This window comes from Pogona vitticeps, chromosome 5, assembly GCF_051106095.1.
Source record: "Pogona vitticeps strain Pit_001003342236 chromosome 5, PviZW2.1, whole genome shotgun sequence".
Classification (NCBI taxonomy): domain Eukaryota; kingdom Metazoa; phylum Chordata; class Lepidosauria; order Squamata; family Agamidae; genus Pogona; species Pogona vitticeps.
The window spans coordinates 184282936-184302047 of record NC_135787.1 but is presented as its reverse complement, the minus strand read 5'-3'; the positions used below and the strand labels follow the sequence as shown (position 1 = coordinate 184302047).

Below are 19112 nucleotides of genomic sequence, written 5' to 3'. Positions count from 1 at the left end.
TAACTATTGTTTCTAGATCCTTTACCATAAGGAATGATTTTATCCCAACGCAGAGAAAACTGATTGCTTTGAGTTTTCTAGTGCATTATTTTAAAAATTAGCTGTAGCCAAGGAAGTTCTAAAGACAGACATGAGTCTTGCTGTAACAGATTACTATAACAAATAGGGGTGATGGATTAGGCCACAGTCATCCATGTCTTAATTATTTTCCAGTTAAACTACTGTAATGTGCTCTGCGTAGGCTTGTCCTTTATGAGTATTCAGCTGCTCCAAAATGCAGCAGCCAGACTGTTGACTGTCATATGTTTCAGACACCGTCTTTGACCATTTTCCTTCATTTTTGTTTTAGACCTCAGTTCAGATTGATTGTTTTGACCTACAAAACCCTAAAGAGCTTGGAGTTAGGAAATCTGAAAGACTGCCTCTTCCCTTGTGAGGCTCTGTCAGACTCCGAAAAGTTTCAGCAAAGGCTGCGCTGTGTGCTCCATCATCCTAAGAGGCCTGGTTAGTTTGCACATGAGACAACAGCAACTCAATCATGGTGCTCCTTCCCAAGGCAAAGTTGGCTGGCTCCATTCCTGTGGCATTTCTTGTGGGCACCAAAAACTTTATCATTCTGTGAAGATTTGGTCTGGTCTTTAAAAATAATTTTTAAATACGGTTTTAAAATGATTCTTAACCTATTCTTAAGAATGGTCAAGCATTGGTGGCGCTGTGGGCTAAACCACAGAAGCCTATGCTGCAGGGTCAGAAGACCAAACAGTCGTAAGATCAAATCCACGCGATGGAGTGAGCGCCCGTCGCTTGTCCCAGCTCCCGCCAACCTAGGGGTTCGAAAGCATGCAAATGTGAGTAGATTAATAGGGACCACCTCGGTGGGAAGGTAACAGCGTTCCATGTCTAAGTCGCACTGGCCATGTGACCACGGAAGATTGTCTTCGGACAAAACGCTGGCTCTATGGCTTGGAAACGGGGATGAGCACCGCCCCCCTAGAGTCAAACACGACTGGACAAAAATTGTCAAGGGGAACCTTTACCTTTACCTTTAAGTACAACAGCATAAATCACTGTAGCAAATTCTCACTAGTTAAGGAGTTTCTGCTTTTGGTGCTTGCTGCACTCCAGTTACATGGCTTGGTGCTTCATGAGGAATACAAGCAATTAATTATTTTTGGACTACAAATCCCACAATTATCTGGAAGTTGAGTCATGGCAACTGGACTTCTTTCTTATTCGGTTGAAACGTTTCACTGCTCATCCAAGTAGCTTCTTCAGTCTGAGGAGAGTTGGTAGGAGATCCCCGATATATCGTCCATGTTGGTTTTACTTCCCCCTGGTCTGAATAGGCTTGTTAGAAGGACAAAGGACTGGGGATGAGGGATAATCCCACTTCTGCAGTCCTTCTCCGTCCATTGTCATGGGTCATTAACTGTGGTCTTTCTGGTGGGTGTGGTCCTGATCTTTCTGGGGACGGATGAAAGGGCAGCATGATAAACAGGAGACAGATTGTATCTAAGGCCCCCTGTTGAGTGAGGGATTTTCTATATGCACATGTATGGCCTTCCTGACCCTTCTCTCAAACCACCTATCTTCTCAAAATGAGTACATCTGGATGCCCAAATGAAGGACAAAGGAGACTAATAACTCAGGGTTGGGTATCTGGCTGAGGAATCAGAGGTTTGGAGTTCAATTCCCACTGCGCTCCCAGGAAGAACAGCTGGCCTATGTGGCCTTGGACTAGCTGCACAGTCCCAGGATGCCCTCAGCAAAAGGGAATGGTAAACCACTTCTGAGTATTCTTTACCTGAAAACTACTGAAAAGGGTCACCATAAGTCAGAATTGACTTGATGGCACATAATTATTGTTACTGAATAATCAATAACCAATTCTGGCTATTTCCCCCCCACCCTTTTAAGTGTACAGGGACGTGGTGGCGCTGCGGGCTAAACTGCAGAAACCTATGCTGCAGGGTCAGAAGACCAGCAGTAGTAAGATTGAATCCACGTGACGGAGTGAGCGCCCGTCGCTTGTCCCAGCTCCTGCCAACCTAGCGGTTCGAAAGCATGCAAATGCAAGTAGATAAATAGGGACCACCTCGGTGGGAAGGTAACAGCGTTCCGTGCCTAAGTCGCACTGGCCATGTGACCATGGAATTTTGTCTTACAACAAAACGCTGGCTCTATGGTTTGGAAACGGGGATGAGCACCACCCCCTAGAGTCGAACACGACTGGACAAAAATTGTCAAGGGGAACCTTTACCTTTTAAGTGTACATTTTTGTACTGGGGAAATACAGTTTTGCATGCTTTTCCTTTAACATTGAGTTGAGGGGGTTGGGAGAGAGCACACTCTGTATTTGCCGTTAAATCAAGAGGGTTTCCCACACACAGAGACTTTAGAACAATGGTTTCGAGCTATAGGCCCCTAGATGTTCTTGGACTAAAAGTCTCAGAGGCCTTCGCCACTAGCTGTGCTAGCCAAGATTGCCCCAAGAACATCTGGGTACCCAAATTTGGCAACCACTGGTTTAGCATCTTTGAAATTGACCCTTACTCCCTGTTGCTTCCTTTGTTAGCCTCCTTTCCTCTGTCCTCCATTTCTTCTGCTCTCAGATTCGTGATGTAGCCCCTCACCATATATATAAAAAAGTCACAAACTGTAAGTGAACGTTTTTTTCACCCCTTTGTTCAAGGAGCATGGAGACTGATCATTTTTCCTTTCCAAAGGAAGGAAGGAGTGAGATTGGACAGATCTCTCCATATTTTCCTCTGCATTAGAAAAATAATGACCTCATGCCAAACACTGTTGGGTGGAAATGTGCTAAAGATACAATATATATGCTTGTGTTATTCATATAGTGAGATTAAGAAAGATTTTGTGACAACAACTTCCACATCTTATCCACAGGACCACAAAGGAAGGAATATTAAATGTCTCCAAAAATAAAGACACATTGAATGTTTTGTCTAGTTTGGCTTAGTTTGGAAGGAAGAGAAGTATAAGGCAAAAACTCTTTGTTGTGGTTATTTCACATTATTTCTGAATATTATTCTTGGGTTTTAAGTCTTTTCTCATTGGAACCACTATCCTTTATGATTCTGTACTGTACAAAAGAAGTTGTGGGACCTATTGCTTGACTTTCGAGTTAAAAGAGAAACTTCTTGAACTCAGAGGACATATTTGTACATATTAACATGTTGGATCTGTTTGTATTATTGAATTTTTGTACCCATTAAAAAAAACACAGATTCTTGAAAAGTTAATTGTGTGTGCATTATTTATTTGGAAAGCCAACAACACAAGAACCCAAGAGTGTGGTTTTCTGTTTCTTTTTATTTGGGAATTTCAGCTGAAGTGTCATTAAGGTCTTATTAAAATATATGAACAAAAACATTTCAAGGGCAGATTCTAAAAGACAGCGGGTGAACTAGAAGACATCAAGAGGTTCAGCTGTATCCCTCTTGATTTGAACAAGGACACCAGGTGCTGTTGTTTTTGTTAACATCTCACCATCATCATCGTCTTAGAACTGCAGAGGTGGAAGGGACCCTGTGGATCATCAAGTCTAGCCCCTGTCACGGAGGCACAGCGGGGAATCGAACTCCTAGCCTCTACTTCCAGACAGCCAGATACCTAAACCACTGAGCTATCCAGCAGTTCTTACGTCACATGTTCCTCAGCTCATCCACACAGATATATTCATAATGCCACCCTGTTGTGTGTGTTATTCCAGCTGTTCGGACAATGTCTCCAACTCCCAATTTTTGCATTCCCTATTTCACAGGAGCCTCTCGAATTTCATTCATCACATTGCGTTTGCTTCTGTTGCTGCTCATGTCTTAGACATGATTGAGGAGGCAATCAGGATGGGTCATTTTAAGGAGAAATGCAGGGTAAAAAATTTTAATTGAATTTATTTATTTATCTCATGGTTTGATCAGCTCTGCAGATGGGTTGGTTTGACTCTTTTTCCCAGTGACCATGAGATACGAGCAATCACAAATCAGTCTGATCTTTGCCTACCCACACTTTTTTTGGTCCCGATCAAGGACCACTGTCTGTTTTTTTTAATGGAAGTATGATGGCTCTGTTTTGGTTTGGTTCCAGTGCATGTGATCACTAGGATTAAACCAAAGCAGATGGCTTAAGCTGTCCCTCTACTTAAGCCATTTGATGATATCAAGAAATTGAAAGCTTCGTCCTGCAGAGGTGGAAAGAGATGAAACAAAGGGATTTTCTTGTTTAAAGCCCTAAGGCAATGCTGATATAAAATGCTAGTTTAAAAATAATTGAAAGCTTCATCTCTCCCTTCCTCTACGGGGGCAGGGAGAGGAAGAAGAAGCTTTGAACTAGCTTAAGTAAAATGGCTTAAGGAAAGCACAGAGGAGGAGATAGAAGGGAGAGTGAGGTGTTCTTTTTTTAGTTTTCCCCTTTAAAATTAAAGAAGGACCAAACAGGGTAGGTGTGGTGTCATAAATCCTTGCTTGTGGATGTGAGGATTGGCCCAAATGACACATTGCATCTTAAAGCAACTCTTTTTCGCCTAATCCCACCTGCTCCATGCCTTCCCATGGATCACGAAGAACCTTTAACAACCACATATAAGACTATCACTCTGCTGGACCTGCCCACCACCTTCTTTCCATGACTCCCCTCACACCTTGCTTATAAAACGGTCTTTATTGTTTAGTCGTTAAGTCATGTCCAACTCCTCGTGACCCCATGGACCAGAGCACGCCAGGCCCTCCTGTCTTCCACTGCCTCCCAGAGTTGGGTCAAAGTCATGTTTGTCGCTTCGATGACACTGCCCAACCACCTCGTCCTCTGTCATCCCCTTCTCCTCTTGCCTTCACACTTTCCCAGCATCAGGGTCTTTTCCAGGGAGTCTTCTCTTCTCATGAGATGGCCAAAGGACTGGAGCCTCAGCTTCAGGATCTGCCCTTCCAGTGAGCACTCAGGGTTGATTTCCTTCAGAACAGATAGGTTTGTTCTCCTTGCAGTCCAGGGGACTCGCAAGAGTCTCCTCCAGCACCACAATTCAAAAGCATCAATTCTTCGGCGGTCAGCCTTGTTTATGGTCCAGCTCTCAAAACGGTCTACATAGGTCTTACTCCACTGAAGAAACAGGCTTTATCCCACAAACACCTGTGGCAACCAAATTGTGCTGGTCTTTAAGATGCCACAAGATTGCTTTTATAACATTTTTACAGTGTTTTTCTGGATCAATTCTCCTGCCCATTCCCCTGAATCTTCAGGAACCCGTTCCTTGGAATAGGTAGCCATCTGTCTTTCTTTCTCAATCTTTAAGCCAAATAGCTGGAACATACTGAGCTTCAACTGGAGGGCTGGTGGAAGGTTAATATACAGTGTTTTCTAAATGGCCAACACTGGCCGATTTTGCATAACTGCAATTACATCTGCTTTGGATACAGGTTGTTCTGCATTACACTTTTCATCTCATCGTTGCATTGTATTATGTTCGAAATTCATTGGTTTTCCTTTGATTTCTTTTATGCGATTTCTTCATTTCATGAATTTTATTTCTTGCTTATCTGCTGTGATTTAAATAAATCTTCAAATTAATTGCACCTGTGGGTGGCCTTAAATCATGTCTGGCTACACCTTCTGCCCACTGGGCCAAATAAAGGTCCTTGTTTTCAGTGTTGAATGCATGCAGCAGTCTTACAGCCCAGCAATTTAATTTCTCATCTAGATGATCCTTTGCCTATTTGGAGCTATAAGTGGTAATTTTGACACGTAGGGCTTTGCTGCACTCTTGGTGAAACTTGGGTCATACCAAGGACAGCAGGATGAGGTGAAACATCTGGTTTTCAGCATACAGCTGCTGGATAGCTCAGTGGTTTAGGTCTCTGGCTGCAGAGCTAGAGTTTGGGAGTTCAATTCCCAGCTGGGCCACCTTAACAGGGGCTGGACTTGATGATCCATAGGGTCCCTTCCAGCTCTGCAGTTCTAAGGTTTGGCAAGAAAAAAATAAACACAGTCAGAACTGGTTCAAGGTGTTCCAGCAGCATCATTTAGAGGGCCCCAAATGTCTCTAGATCAAAGCCCTCATTGGTCCACCCTATGATGCTACAAAGAATGTTATAAGGCTGCCATTTTGCCAGCTCCAGTGAAAGTAGAAAGCTGGCTTGACCACTGAACAGGTAGTCAATATATTGACTGTGGTTGCTAGGTAGCCACCAGCTATGCCCTACCCATATTTTGGGCATCATGTTTGTGGCCCGACCAATCATCTACTGCTTCACGGGGACAAAAAACAATCAGTTCTCCATCTTAAAAGGGAGAATGAAGGGAGGGGGAAGGCATCTGCTTGTGATTTTCTACTTAACAATCTAGGCAAATTTAAATATAATTTCCTTCTTCAAATACTCAAGATTCGTTGATTTCTTTTACTTCCCCCTTGGGTAAGAGTGGCAAATGAAGCCATATTAGTAATGCTCCAGTGCACTAATCTCCTGGAAAGAGCTAATTATCTGCTTATAACCAAAATTGCTTAAGGTTATTTTAAAGTATACCCAAACCCTCTGTTCTTCTAAATAGCATTCAAACACGAGGCATGGTAGGTTTAGGTAAACAGCATTTGAATTATATAATTTTTTTGAGGGAGTTTCAACATGTAGCCTCTAAGGTACACCTTTGGGATGCTCATTTCATAAGTCAGTCAACTTGATTACAAAATTCTGTTAGATAAGTTTTCTTAAAACACCTTTGGAAATGGAACAGTAACAAGATTCGTGAGGCCCCTACGCTGGGTATCTTTAAAAACCAATTTAAAACATGGATGTTCACGCAGGCCTTCCCTCCAGTTAACATTTGATTTTCTTTTCTCTATTTATTTTTTAAAAAAAATTCTTTTCCATCTCGAAGATTTTGTTATTTAATGTAATAATTTTTGTGTTATATCTATATGTTGTTTTATGTATGTACTTGGAAACCGCCTAGAGTGGTCGTAAGACCAGATAGGTGGGATATAAATAAAATAAATAAATAAAATAAATAATCAAGATGGTTTGTGTTGCCCATGTATCTGGAGGTGCTGTTTTCTCAACAGTCATAGTATAGCTTCGAAGTATCACTGTTTTGGATTAGAGTATAACGACTCTTATTTACTTCATTCAGTTCCTAAGAAGCTGTAATAAAGTAATTAGAGAAGCACAAGTAGGGATTTGATAAACAAACAAAGCAATCCCCTCTCTCTGCTGTCCGTCAGCCCAAATACAAACAGTTAGGAGCTTTACTCTTGTCTGTTTCAAAAAGCCCACTTGATTTTAAATAACACAACACAGACATATAAGATTTTAATTGGTTGGGCTGAATCATCAATTAATTAGGTAGCGTAAATTCAGTACTCAAAATGCATTCGGTTTGGTCAGGAAAGAACATAATTTTAAACTGTCAAATAGACAGAAGTATTTATTAAAGAATTAAATCAACATAACTCTAATATAATATAAATAGATATTTGTACAATTTTTTACTCTAAGCAGTTTCCCTCCCCTTCATTGCATTTCTCTAGAAAAATAATTAAACACATTCTCTAAATAAAAAAAAAATTATTATCTCACGTCCTTGAATACAGCTGGTAAAGCACAGAAGTTTTTTAGTTGTAGGGATATTTCAGCAACGACTATAAAATCAATCATGTAAGTGTTTCTTCAGTCCATCATAAATCTCCATCTTGTCTTCTTCCTCCCAGCAGCAAAAACGAACTCTCTCCTTGCTGTTTTTTAAACTGTCTTTTTATCTAAGGAAACTCCCACTCCCTTCGGCCAGCTATATTTTTTTTTCCCAGTTACCAGATAAGCAATGTGCAGAAAAAACTAGGTGAAAGTTCTTGCTGCCTAACTTAATTCCTCACACGCCCCCCGAAATTACACAGAAATTCAGATTAGTCTACTTATCTAATTTATAGTAATTTGATACAAGGAATTAAGAAAATATAAAACATGTTATATATCAAAACTCTACTACAAAAGTATATATGAAATAATGAAACACTACATTCTATGAAATTACATCAGATATCTAAGTCAACGCTCAGTGTTGCATGAGTTTTCTTCTTCATACATTCTAGAAAGACTATCTGCTACTACATTCAATTTTCCTGGAATATGTTGGATATTAAAATCAAAATCTTGTAATGCCAAACTCCATCTTAACAATTTTTGGTTATGAGATTTCATACTTTGTAACCACACTAAAGCTCGGTGATCGGTTTGAAGCGTGAATTTGCGCCCCCATAAATAAGGTCTCAAAAGATTCAATGCCCAAAAAACTGAAAGTGCCTCTTTTTCAGGAATAGCATAGTGTTTCTCGCGTTCCAGAAGTTTTCTAGAGAAATAGGATATCGGATAAAGGTTTCCATCTTCTCCTTGTTGTAATAAAACAGCTCCTAGACCTAATTCAGATGCATCAGTTTGTAATACGAAAGGTTTGTTGAAATCAGGAGATTTCAAAATAGGCGCATCAACAATTTTAGCTTTTAAGGCATCAAAAGCCTTTTGACATTCAGGAGTCCATTTTACTTTGACAGGTTCCCTTTTTCTAGTTAGCTCTGTCAAAGGTGCTGCCAAATTACTAAAATCCGGAATAAATTTTCTGTAGTAGCCAATTAGACCTAGAAACGAGCGTACTTGTTTCTTAGTTTTAGGAATAGGCCAATCATTGATAGCTTGAACTTTTGCTTGTATAGTTTGAATTTCTCCTTGCCCAATCAAATGTCCTAAATACATGACTTTTCCCTGCATCCATTGACATTTACTGGCTTTTACTGTCAGTCCTGCTTGTTGAAGTCTGGACAAAACAGTTTCAATGTGTGTCAAATGAGATTCAAAATCATTACTAAAAATCGCAACATCGTCAAGATAAGCATTAGCATAAGGTAAACCTTGCAAAAGTTTATCAATCATCCTTTGAAATGAAGCACCTGCATTTTTCAAACCAAATGGCATTCTGCGGAACCGGAAAGTTCCCACATGAGTGATGAAAGCGGTCTTATCTCGTGATTCTTCTGCCATATCTAATTGCCAATAAGCATTCTTTAGGTCAAGGATACTTATAAATTTAGCCTTAGCAAGGTGTTCAATCAAATCATCCATTCTAGGCAAAGGGTAAGGATCCGATTTGGTAACACTGTTCAACTTCCTATAATCAACACAAAATCTCACTTCTTCTTGAATTTCACCTGTAGCAGTCTTTTTAGGGACTAGTACCACAGGTGAAGTCCAAGTAGGGCTGATTGCCTCTTCAATAACTCCTAGAGATAACATCTTTTGAATCTCTTGCTCAATTTGTTTAGCATGATTACCAATTGCTCTGTATGGGCTCGACCGTATAGGTTGAGCATCACTATCTGTAGTGATTTCATGACTGACTAAATTTGTGTAACCTGGTTTGTCTGAGAACACATCTTGATGTCGTTCTAGGACCTGGTACAACTGATCCTTCTGATCTTGATTACCTGTTAAGATAATATTATCAGACCAATCACCCGCATCTTGCAATTCTGACAACATATCAATTGGTTCATTGGAAGAATGGAAATACTCAGCATGATATTGAAAAACCATTGCAGATCTATCTTTGTAACGTTTCAGTCTATTGACATGATAAAGAACAGGTTTCTTTTTAGAATCCAACATTTTAACAAGATAATTAACATCTCCAAATCTTTGAACAATTTCTCCTGGACCTTCCCAGACCACTTCTAACTTAGAAGGTCTGAGCGGGTTCAGTACTAACACCAAATCACCCACTGCAAATTCTCTGTGTCGGGATTTCTTGTCATGATAGTATTTCTGTTCAGCTTGAGCGTTCATCAAGTTGTCTCTAGCTAACTCTTGAACAGTTAAAAGTTTCTCTTGAAGTTGTCGGACGAATTCTGCAACTGGTGCTGAACTAGATTTGACCGCACCTTCCCATTCGGATTTCAGGATATCCAAAGGTCCTTGAAGATTTCTTCCAAATACCAACTCGCTCGGGGAAAATCCACCTAGTGAAGAATGAGCGGAACTTCTATAGGCAAATAAAGCAAAAGGCAAGAGTTCGTCCCAAATGTTCCCATACTCTTGAGTCATCGTCTTGATCATACGAAGTAAAGTCTGTTGACCTCTTTCCACCATTCCGTGTGATTGAGGATGATGAGAAGTACTGAAGCTAAGGGTGATACCACTTATTTCGCAGATTTTCTTCATGAGTTCACTAGTGAAAGCTCCTGCTTGATCGCAAATGATTTTGGATGGAACACCAATACGTGAGCATAAGTCCACGATGATTCTAGCTATGGTGGTAGCTGACAAGTTGCTGATTGCATAAGCTTCAATCCATCTGCTTGCAGAACAAATGAAAGTGATGATGTACTTCTTCTTGGTCTTAGTAGGGATGAATGGTCCTAACACATCCATTTGTAGATACTTGAACACTTGGTCGGGTATCTCCATAACTTGCACTTCAGCCTTGGTTTGGTCTGTTTGGTGTCCTACTCTTTGGCAAACATCACAGGAACCAACATATTCCTTTACGGCTTTGGAAAGACCAGGCCAGTAAAAATGTTGAGAAATTCTCTTGAGTGTCTTTCTCATACCTTGGTGTCCACTGGAAGGATGATCGTGTGCCATTTCAAGAATTCTCAGTCTATAATCTGAGGGCACTACTAACTGTCGCACGGGTTGAGCTGCCATAAAATCCTTGGGATAGTACTCACGGTATAACAGTCCATTTTCTCCCCATAGAAAGTATGCTGACTGTTGGACAGGCTGTTGAACGTATTCGTTTGCACGGGTTCTTAAAGATGCTAAAGAGGGATCATTAAATTGCTTTTGTCTAAAGTCCTCCGATCCTTTAGGAACGATTTCTTCTATTCCGGCCTCAGTTGTAGTTGAGTCATCAGATTCGGTCTCAAAGAGCTGTTGCGGTGTAGACTCTTCTCCTTGAATATCATCAGGAGTAGGCTCTTCCTCTGGAATATCATCTGGAAATACTTGATCTTGTTCATATTCTGAATCTTGTTCCTCATCTGGCTCATAACTTTGATCTGGCTCCTCCTCTTCTGGTTCTAAGTCTAGTTCTTCTATTGGTTCAACTTCTCGCATCTTCTTGCTCTGGGATCGGGTAACTACTTGAATTACAGGTGGACCTTGGCTTTGTATTTCGTCCAACACAGCGAGATCATTTCCTAGAAGAAAGTCAGGTTTCCCCTCATGGGTCAAAATATGTTTTACTCCAGTCCAGGACTTGTATGTAATTTTCAGATACGCGACAGGAATATGTTTTAGCTCATCTCCTTCGCTTGCATAGGTTCTTATGGGGCATCTCAAGTTATACAAGACCAAAGCTGGATCAAGAAACTGACGGCTTATTGAAGAAAGTTCAGCTCCAGAATCTCTGAAAGCACATAAAGCTACATCTCCGGATGGTGTATGCAAGAAAACAGTCTCGGTGAACTTCCTTATAGTCCAGTTCCTTTGGTAATCTGGTATTATGGTGTCAGGATCTAAAATAGAGTATTTTTGTCCATCAGCAGTTTCTCCGATGTAGTCTGAGGTTACAGAATCCATTCGTAAGTTCAAAACACGAGGTACACCATAATTAACTTTGGCTTGAGCCCCATTAGCTTGTGTTGAGGTTCTAGTTGCTCTTCCACCCTCTTGACTATGTGAATGTCGAATGCTTGACTGGAAGGGTACTGATGATGTAGTACTGTGAATATGGTCTTGAACAGTTCCTATTGACTCTATACTCGTATAAGCCATCTTAGGAGCACTAGGTCTGCCTTTGGGTTGTACTGGAGCAGATGTTCTTCTCCCAGGCTCTTTCTCTTGTTTAACCGGAATGTTTAACTTCGGACAGTCTCTTCTCAAATGAGAACCACCACACTCGAAACATTTGAGAGGTGGTCTTGTCTGTCCCGGAGCTATACTCTTACGTGTATCTTCTGTCCTTCGTCTGGGATCTTGCTCAAAAGACTCTCTAGTTAGAAATGAACTCTGTTTCCTGGGGAACACTGGTGCAGTCTTCGGCCTAACCGTCGGGTCAGGTCGTTTGAAGGAAAGTAACTCATCGGTTCTTAAGGCCAATTCTTGCAGATCCTTGAACCTCTTCTGCATCAAGACACTTCTGATCTCTGCAGGTACTAAAGAAAGAAAATGTTCTTGGTACATCAGTGTTCTCATGTCTTGGAAAGTACTGGCGCCTACTGAGTCTAGCCATTGATCCCCAAGTTTTTCTAATCTATCAGCCATTGCAGAGTAGCACTCATTAGGTTGTTTTTTCAGTTTCCTGAAATTTTGTCTCAAAATTTCTGGAGTGTATCCAAATTTTCGTTTGATATATTCACGAAAAATCTCCCACTCGACGTCCTCATTAGGTACAGTTGCCACAATCTCAGCAAGAAGTCCACTACATTGTGTACGAATCAAAGGTATGTACCATTTCTGAGGGATCTTCAAATCTTGGCAAACTTTCTCATACAAAGATAGAAATGATAAAACGTCCATACCCTCGTGATAAAAAGGTAGGTTATTTCTGTTCACACTGGCAATCGATTTGTCATATTCCTCTTTTCGCTTCCTTTCCTTTTCCATTTGCTGGAGTTTTGCTTCTCTGTACTGTTTGGACAACCTTAACTCCAATTCTCTGATTCTCTTCTCTTGATTTTGGTTAGCAATAAAACTAGCAAACATCTTGGATAGTTTGTCAATTGGGTCTAATTCTTCATCCAGTTGGGATGCTGCTGCTGCTGCTGCTGCTGCTGCTTCTTCATCATCTAACCTTACTTCTTCTCCTCTTTGGTCTTCCTCTAAATTGGTATGCCTGGGTCTTGGGCGCACAACGATGTCTTCAATAGCTTGATCTTCTTGAACTCCAGCCATCATCTCACTTAGTTGCAACCGTCTGCTTACTGGAGATAGATGAGGTGCACTTTCTGTATCAGCTTCGTAAGAATCTGAAATGTCATGCTGCAATAATGTATGAAGACCACCAGGTGTCACTTCGACATCTCCTCGGAGCAATGTACCCCGTAGACCACGAGATGTCGCCCTTCTCCTTCTCTCTGATGCCAAAAAAATGCAAAACTGTCCATGTGCTTTAAAAATGAAATTAGCACATAGGGAAAAAAAAAATCACTGCAGAAATGCTTGTGAAGTTCAAGGAATTCACTCAGAGAAAAATGTACATTTAATAAGCCAATTTAACTTTAAAAACGTTCTTTCCTACCAAACTCCTGCATGGCTAATGTTTTTATCAAAGAAAACCCATTAGCTTTTCACTTACTCACACAGCTCTGCTTTAAGCAGACACTGCTTTTAATGCCATAAATCAAATATATAGTAGGCTAACGTCTTACTTTTACGATCGTTGCCTAGCTATAAATCTTCAAACTGTTGCCAGCAAAAATAAACAAAGCACGTGTTTCATCCCACCGCTGCCACCATATAACGACTCTTATTTACTTCATTCAGTTCCTAAGAAGCTGTAATAAAGTAATTAGAGAAGCACAAGTAGGGATTTGATAAACAAACAAAGCAATCCCCTCTCTCTGCTGTCCGTCAGCCCAAATACAAACAGTTAGGAGCTTTACTCTTGTCTGTTTCAAAAAGCCCACTTGATTTTAAATAACACAACACAGACATATAAGATTTTAATTGGTTGGGCTGAATCATCAATTAATTAGGTAGCGTAAATTCAGTACTCAAAATGCATTCGGTTTGGTCAGGAAAGAACATAATTTTAAACTGTCAAATAGACAGAAGTATTTATTAAAGAATTAAATCAACATAACTCTAATATAATATAAATAGATATTTGTACAATTTTTTACTCTAAGCAGTTTCCCTCCCCTTCATTGCATTTCTCTAGAAAAATAATTAAACACATTCTCTAAATAAAAAAAAAAATTATTATCTCACGTCCTTGAATACAGCTGGTAAAGCACAGAAGTTTTTTAGTTGTAGGGATATTTCAGCAACGACTATAAAATCAATCATGTAAGTGTTTCTTCAGTCCATCATAAATCTCCATCTTGTCTTCTTCCTCCCAGCAGCAAAAACGAACTCTCTCCTTGCTGTTTTTTAAACTGTCTTTTTATCTAAGGAAACTCCCACTCCCTTCGGCCAGCTATATTTTTTTTCCCAGTTACCAGATAAGCAATGTGCAGAAAAAACTAGGTGAAAGTTCTTGCTGCCTAACTTAATTCCTCACATAGAGGTCCCAGAATTCCCCCAACAAGTGTAAGATTCTTGGAATCATGTTTCAACAAAACAAAACAACACAAAATGCCCGCATTTCCAAGCTTCACATAATACTGATAATGCGTTACCCTGCTTGTCTTCCTGCAATGTGCCTGAGCTTGCAAGCCATTAGCTATAAATGTTGGTGATCCTTCATAAAGTTGGTTGTCTCTGGGAGGATAAGTTAAGCTTTAAATTTTAGCATGAAGACAGGGCTGGGAGGGCAGAACTGAAACTCCCTCCTGCCAGGTTTCCTTCTTGGAAAAGTCTTCATTTTTAAAAGCTGCTTTTCTGCTAATGGGATTCAGGAGCCTAGAAGAAGACCCAGCGTAGACCCATCCATAGTTTCATGCAATAAAAGGATAGGTAGAGTGCCGTGGTTGCCTTCAACAATAGCGTTGAGATGTCATCAAAGAGCAGAAAATAATACGTAACCAGTTTAGTTTTGTGTTATATTTTTTTACTGCCAAGGAGAGAGAAGGGTGATTGTCACATTTTCTGCCTCGGCTGCCAAAATGTCTTTGTCGGCTTTTGTTACGAAACACATCAACAGGTAGGAATTCTGCCTCCGGCAGCAAAATATCTTGGACTGGCCTTGAATCCAGCAGCACTTTAATTCTCGACAAAGCAAGGAGGTGTCAAGAAGTGAGCTCTAGAACATGGATTTCATACACTTTGTTTTTAATTACTATAAATATCCATCCCTCATGAATTTTTCTTTATTGAATCCTAAAATAACAGGGTATGTAGGATGCCTTCATTAAAATATTACATTAAATTAGAGATGGCTTCCTAATTGTGCTGAATGATTACTGAAGTTGCAGAAGACTAGCTCTTTGTTATACTCAAAACACACTTTTTATTTTGATTGCTGCAGGGGTGCAATTTGATCTACACTGAAAACGTACTTCATTCAGTCCCCTGGACTGCAAACAGAGCAAACCTATCCATTTTGAAAGAAATCAACCCAGAGTGCTCACTGGAAGGACAGATCCTGAAGCTGAGGCTCCAATCCTTTGGCCATCTCATGAGAAGAGAAGAGTCCCTGGAAAAGACCCTGATGTTGGGAAAGTGTGAGGGCAAGAGGAGAAGGGGACGACAGAGGACGAGATGGTTGTACAGTGTCATTGAAGCGACCAACATGAATTTGACCCAACTCTGGGAGGGAGTGGAAGACAGGAGGGCCTGGCGTGCTGTGGTCCATGGGGTCACAAAGAGTCGGACACGACTTTTTCAACATGGTAGTAGTATTCTTCTTAAAGTCTGCACCAGTGCAATGCAGAATGATATCAAAGTGGTTTAGGTTGGGGAGTTCAGTTCCCCACTGTGCCTCCCTGACAGAGGCTGGACGTGATGCCCAGAGTCCCTTCCCGCTCTGCAGTTCTAAGGCTATTACATTAAATTTCATTCCCGTCTTTTATTGTTTTCACCCTTTCAACAAACTTGTGAGGACGGTTAGTCAGAAAATATCACTGGCCCACAGTCAGATGCATTCTTGACTGGGAATCTAACCTCAGGACTCCACCGTTATAGTTCGGAACTCTAGCCACACGTTTCTCACCTCCGAGACAGATGAAAGAGGTGAAGATCAGGGGCAGGGCCTTGTGTGTATCAGCAGAACTCTGTTTCTAGATAGGTGACATGATTCCCCTCGTTATTTTTGCCTTTAGATGACTAGTAAAAAAAATATAGTGGCCAAGATCCGATTGGTGGTTGCAGAGGGATCACATAGGTTGCTGTATCTAATTTATGGCTAATTGACCGGGTACCAGGTTCATGTTGGTTGTGTGCATGGCCATGGTGCCTAGTCACAGGTCTGGCATGAACCCAAGAACCTTGTCAGTTAGCTGCAAACAGCCCCAGCAGCTTCTATGAGCCCTCCTCATTTTAATGTCATTCTCCTTAAGCTCTCATTAAGTCAGTGGACAATTAAGAAATATATCCATCCATCCAATGTGGGCAGAAAATAAATAATGTAAGAAATACTTCCCTCACACTGACTCTCTGTCTGTTTATTCATCAACGTCTGAGCGCCACCCAGATAACAGCATTGCTTGAAATTGAGTTGATCACTCATGGCGAGGAGTCTCGGCTGCCACAGCATAGCATATAATCATATATTCATATTATCTTCACATACCCTTCTACCCTGTGCTTGCTGGGGCATTCTGGGAACTGTAGTCCAAAAAAACAACACAGTTTCCCCCCTTGTGAATAGAATGCAGCAGCCATGCCCATTTTGGAACTTTCCAGTTGGCTTTGCAAAGTGATCCCAGAATCATTCACATATTCTGTATCTTGTACATATGCAGCCTTTCCCAACCTATGTTCTCCCTGACCTGGTGCTTACTTCAGCTTTCCTCCATCTAGTGGTGTGCCTTCTAGAAGCAGTGCATTGCAGTTCTCATAAATCTCCAGCCAGCAGTGGAAAATAGCCCTCTCCTATTCACTTAGAGATCTATTCTCAGATTTTCAGCATCACGTCTGTTTTGATCCTGAGGAGGAGGCCAATGTTACTCCGCCACCTCCTCCAAATCATTCTTGTCGTTTTACTGGACGGTACCTTACATGTCATGAGATTTCTTCAGAACTTCCAAGAACTGATGAATTGAGGAAAGCATCTCTGAGAGGACATTTGCTTCTCTTTATCTCTGGATGACAAAAGCCGCCCCGAGTAGATATGGTCTAGAGGGGCGGGATAAAAATCCAATAAATAAATAAATAAATAAAATAAATCTTAACACTCTTCACCAGAGCTAAAGGAGCTAAAATATACCAGATGGGCAGGATATAAATCGAACAAATAAAATAAAATAAAATAAACAAACAAACAAACAGACCAGTTCCCTCTTCCTTTTTCCCACCCTGTAGCAAAAGCTCATGATTCAAACAGAGCAGCCCTTACCCTCTTGATTTCCCAGCTACCACCAGCAAACTATACATTAAATGTTAGCAACCTGGGACTCTTCCATTGCCTTCCTAACCCACCTTACTTGCCGTCCTGCAACAGGCTATCTTGAACATAAGAGATGAGGTCCCATCTTCTTTTCCAATGCGTATTGGGTCACACTGGGCAATATCTTAAATACATAGGATCTGGCTCTGGGGGAGTTCCTTTTTACATACAAATAAGTACAAGGAGCCCTACCAAAGCTGAGTCCACTCCTTGTGGGTGAGGAAAAGTAAAACCCAGGGATGCTGGTTAAGTCCCAACTCTGAATCCAAGTCTTTGATATCAAGTCCCAAGACTCAACCCTGAGTCTTTACTCAAAACAGGCTTTTTAATAGAGTGGATGGGTAGGTTCTGAGTCACAAGTAGAGTTTGAGTCATTGGAAAAAAACAACAACCCAAGTCAAGTCCAAGTTGAGTTGCCGACTTGACCGTAAGTCCCACAACTCAATCCCGCATCCCTGGTAAAATCTCCCCCGGCTTATTTTTTTCAACTATATTGACTCCAGCCCCAAAATATTTTGGGGAGAGAGAGAGAAAAGAAATTCCATTAGGAACAGATGGTGTTAAATTAAAAAAAAACCTTAAGTGGTGGGAGGCTTAATCCTCTCTAAAACGATAATAAAGAATAATATTTGAATATCTCAACTCTCAAAACAAGAGAATTTATTAAAAAAACTGAAGTAGCACAATCTGTCAGAAAGCTGACAATGACAGAAAAATGATGGTAAGGATCAAATGAAGTTAGATGAGCTGGCTTAGCATTGGGCTAAAGTGATATCGCAAGATATGCAAATGGAAAACAGAAGTATTTAAATAACATTATTTGTTTAAGCATAGGATTTTAAAGAAAATAAGAAAAGGATAACAGGCTAGAAAAAATGCATTTTAGGATTACAGACCCCAGATGGCAAACCCAGCCAGGGGACATGGTGACTTGGGGGTTTTAAGGTGCTGTAGTCCAAAAAGTAACTTTTCCCAGTGTTAACAAGTAGAAAAACAGGATGAACATTTCTCTAATTCTGTCAGTTGCAGTTCATGTTGGGAAGATCTGTGTGGGATATGCCTAATGAGAAACTTTGGAAGAATTGTGGAAAGTGATTTTTCATACTTGTTTGCTCCAAATCATGGGGCGAGGTGGGGTGGGGAATTAACCTAAAACAATTAAACCTACAGCTATTCCCAGTGTGGACTGTATATACCTGCCTGTCATGTAGATCTTAGAGATAGAAGGCGTCAGAAAAAAAAAGAGTGCCAACTGTAATTCTGCTCCACAAAACATGATTGAATACAGAGAGATTCAAAGCAAGAGTGTTAAGAGCTAAGCCTTCAGTGGTTGGTTCTTCCTTCATGGACCAATCTGTCACTTTTTTCTTTACAGCAAAAATCATATATAGCATTTTTTTCCAAATCTCAAGTTCTTTCAGTCACATATAGGAATAAATCCATGAATTTTGGCAATTTCTCTTTTTTTTTAGGTATGGGGAAACCCCAACAAGGCATGTGGGTGGGGAGTGTTTGAGGATTTTTTATGTGTGTGCATGTGGGTCTGGTCTCTGGGTGTCTGTGTGAATTTCATTGTATGGGTATACTATGTATATACTTGCAATGGCAATAAATTGATTTGATTTGATTTGATTCAGATTGGCCTTTTTGGTGCCGACCCCGGTGCAGTCTCAACACAGCTGAGGTCAGGGAGAGGAGTGCTATGCCATTGGGTGCAATCCTGTGGCCAAATGGCCCATCCAGAGACCCAACTTCCTGTATCCTGAAGGTGGCAAGCTCGTGCAAAAAGGAAAGGGTTGGCTGGGTTCTAGTACAGCTGGGAAGGGCAGGCAAAAGAGGTGAAGAAAGAGAAAGAGAGGGGCAAGCTACGCATGTTGGTGAAAGGGGAGAAAAAGCAGCCAGTCTCC

At 40.8% G+C, this 19112-nt stretch overlaps 1 long non-coding RNA gene across 1 annotated transcript in view; it reads left to right on the top strand.

Annotated features, from left to right (window-relative positions):
• LOC144583164 (uncharacterized) overlaps positions 1-16239 on the top strand; it is a 73410-nt gene extending 57171 nt beyond the window's left edge. Inside the window, exon 2 of the long non-coding RNA XR_013536810.1 lies at positions 15127-16239. This is a non-coding gene — a long non-coding RNA (uncharacterized LOC144583164). The remainder of the gene's footprint in view (positions 1-15126) is intronic.
• Positions 16240-19112: the final 2873 nt, after the last annotated feature.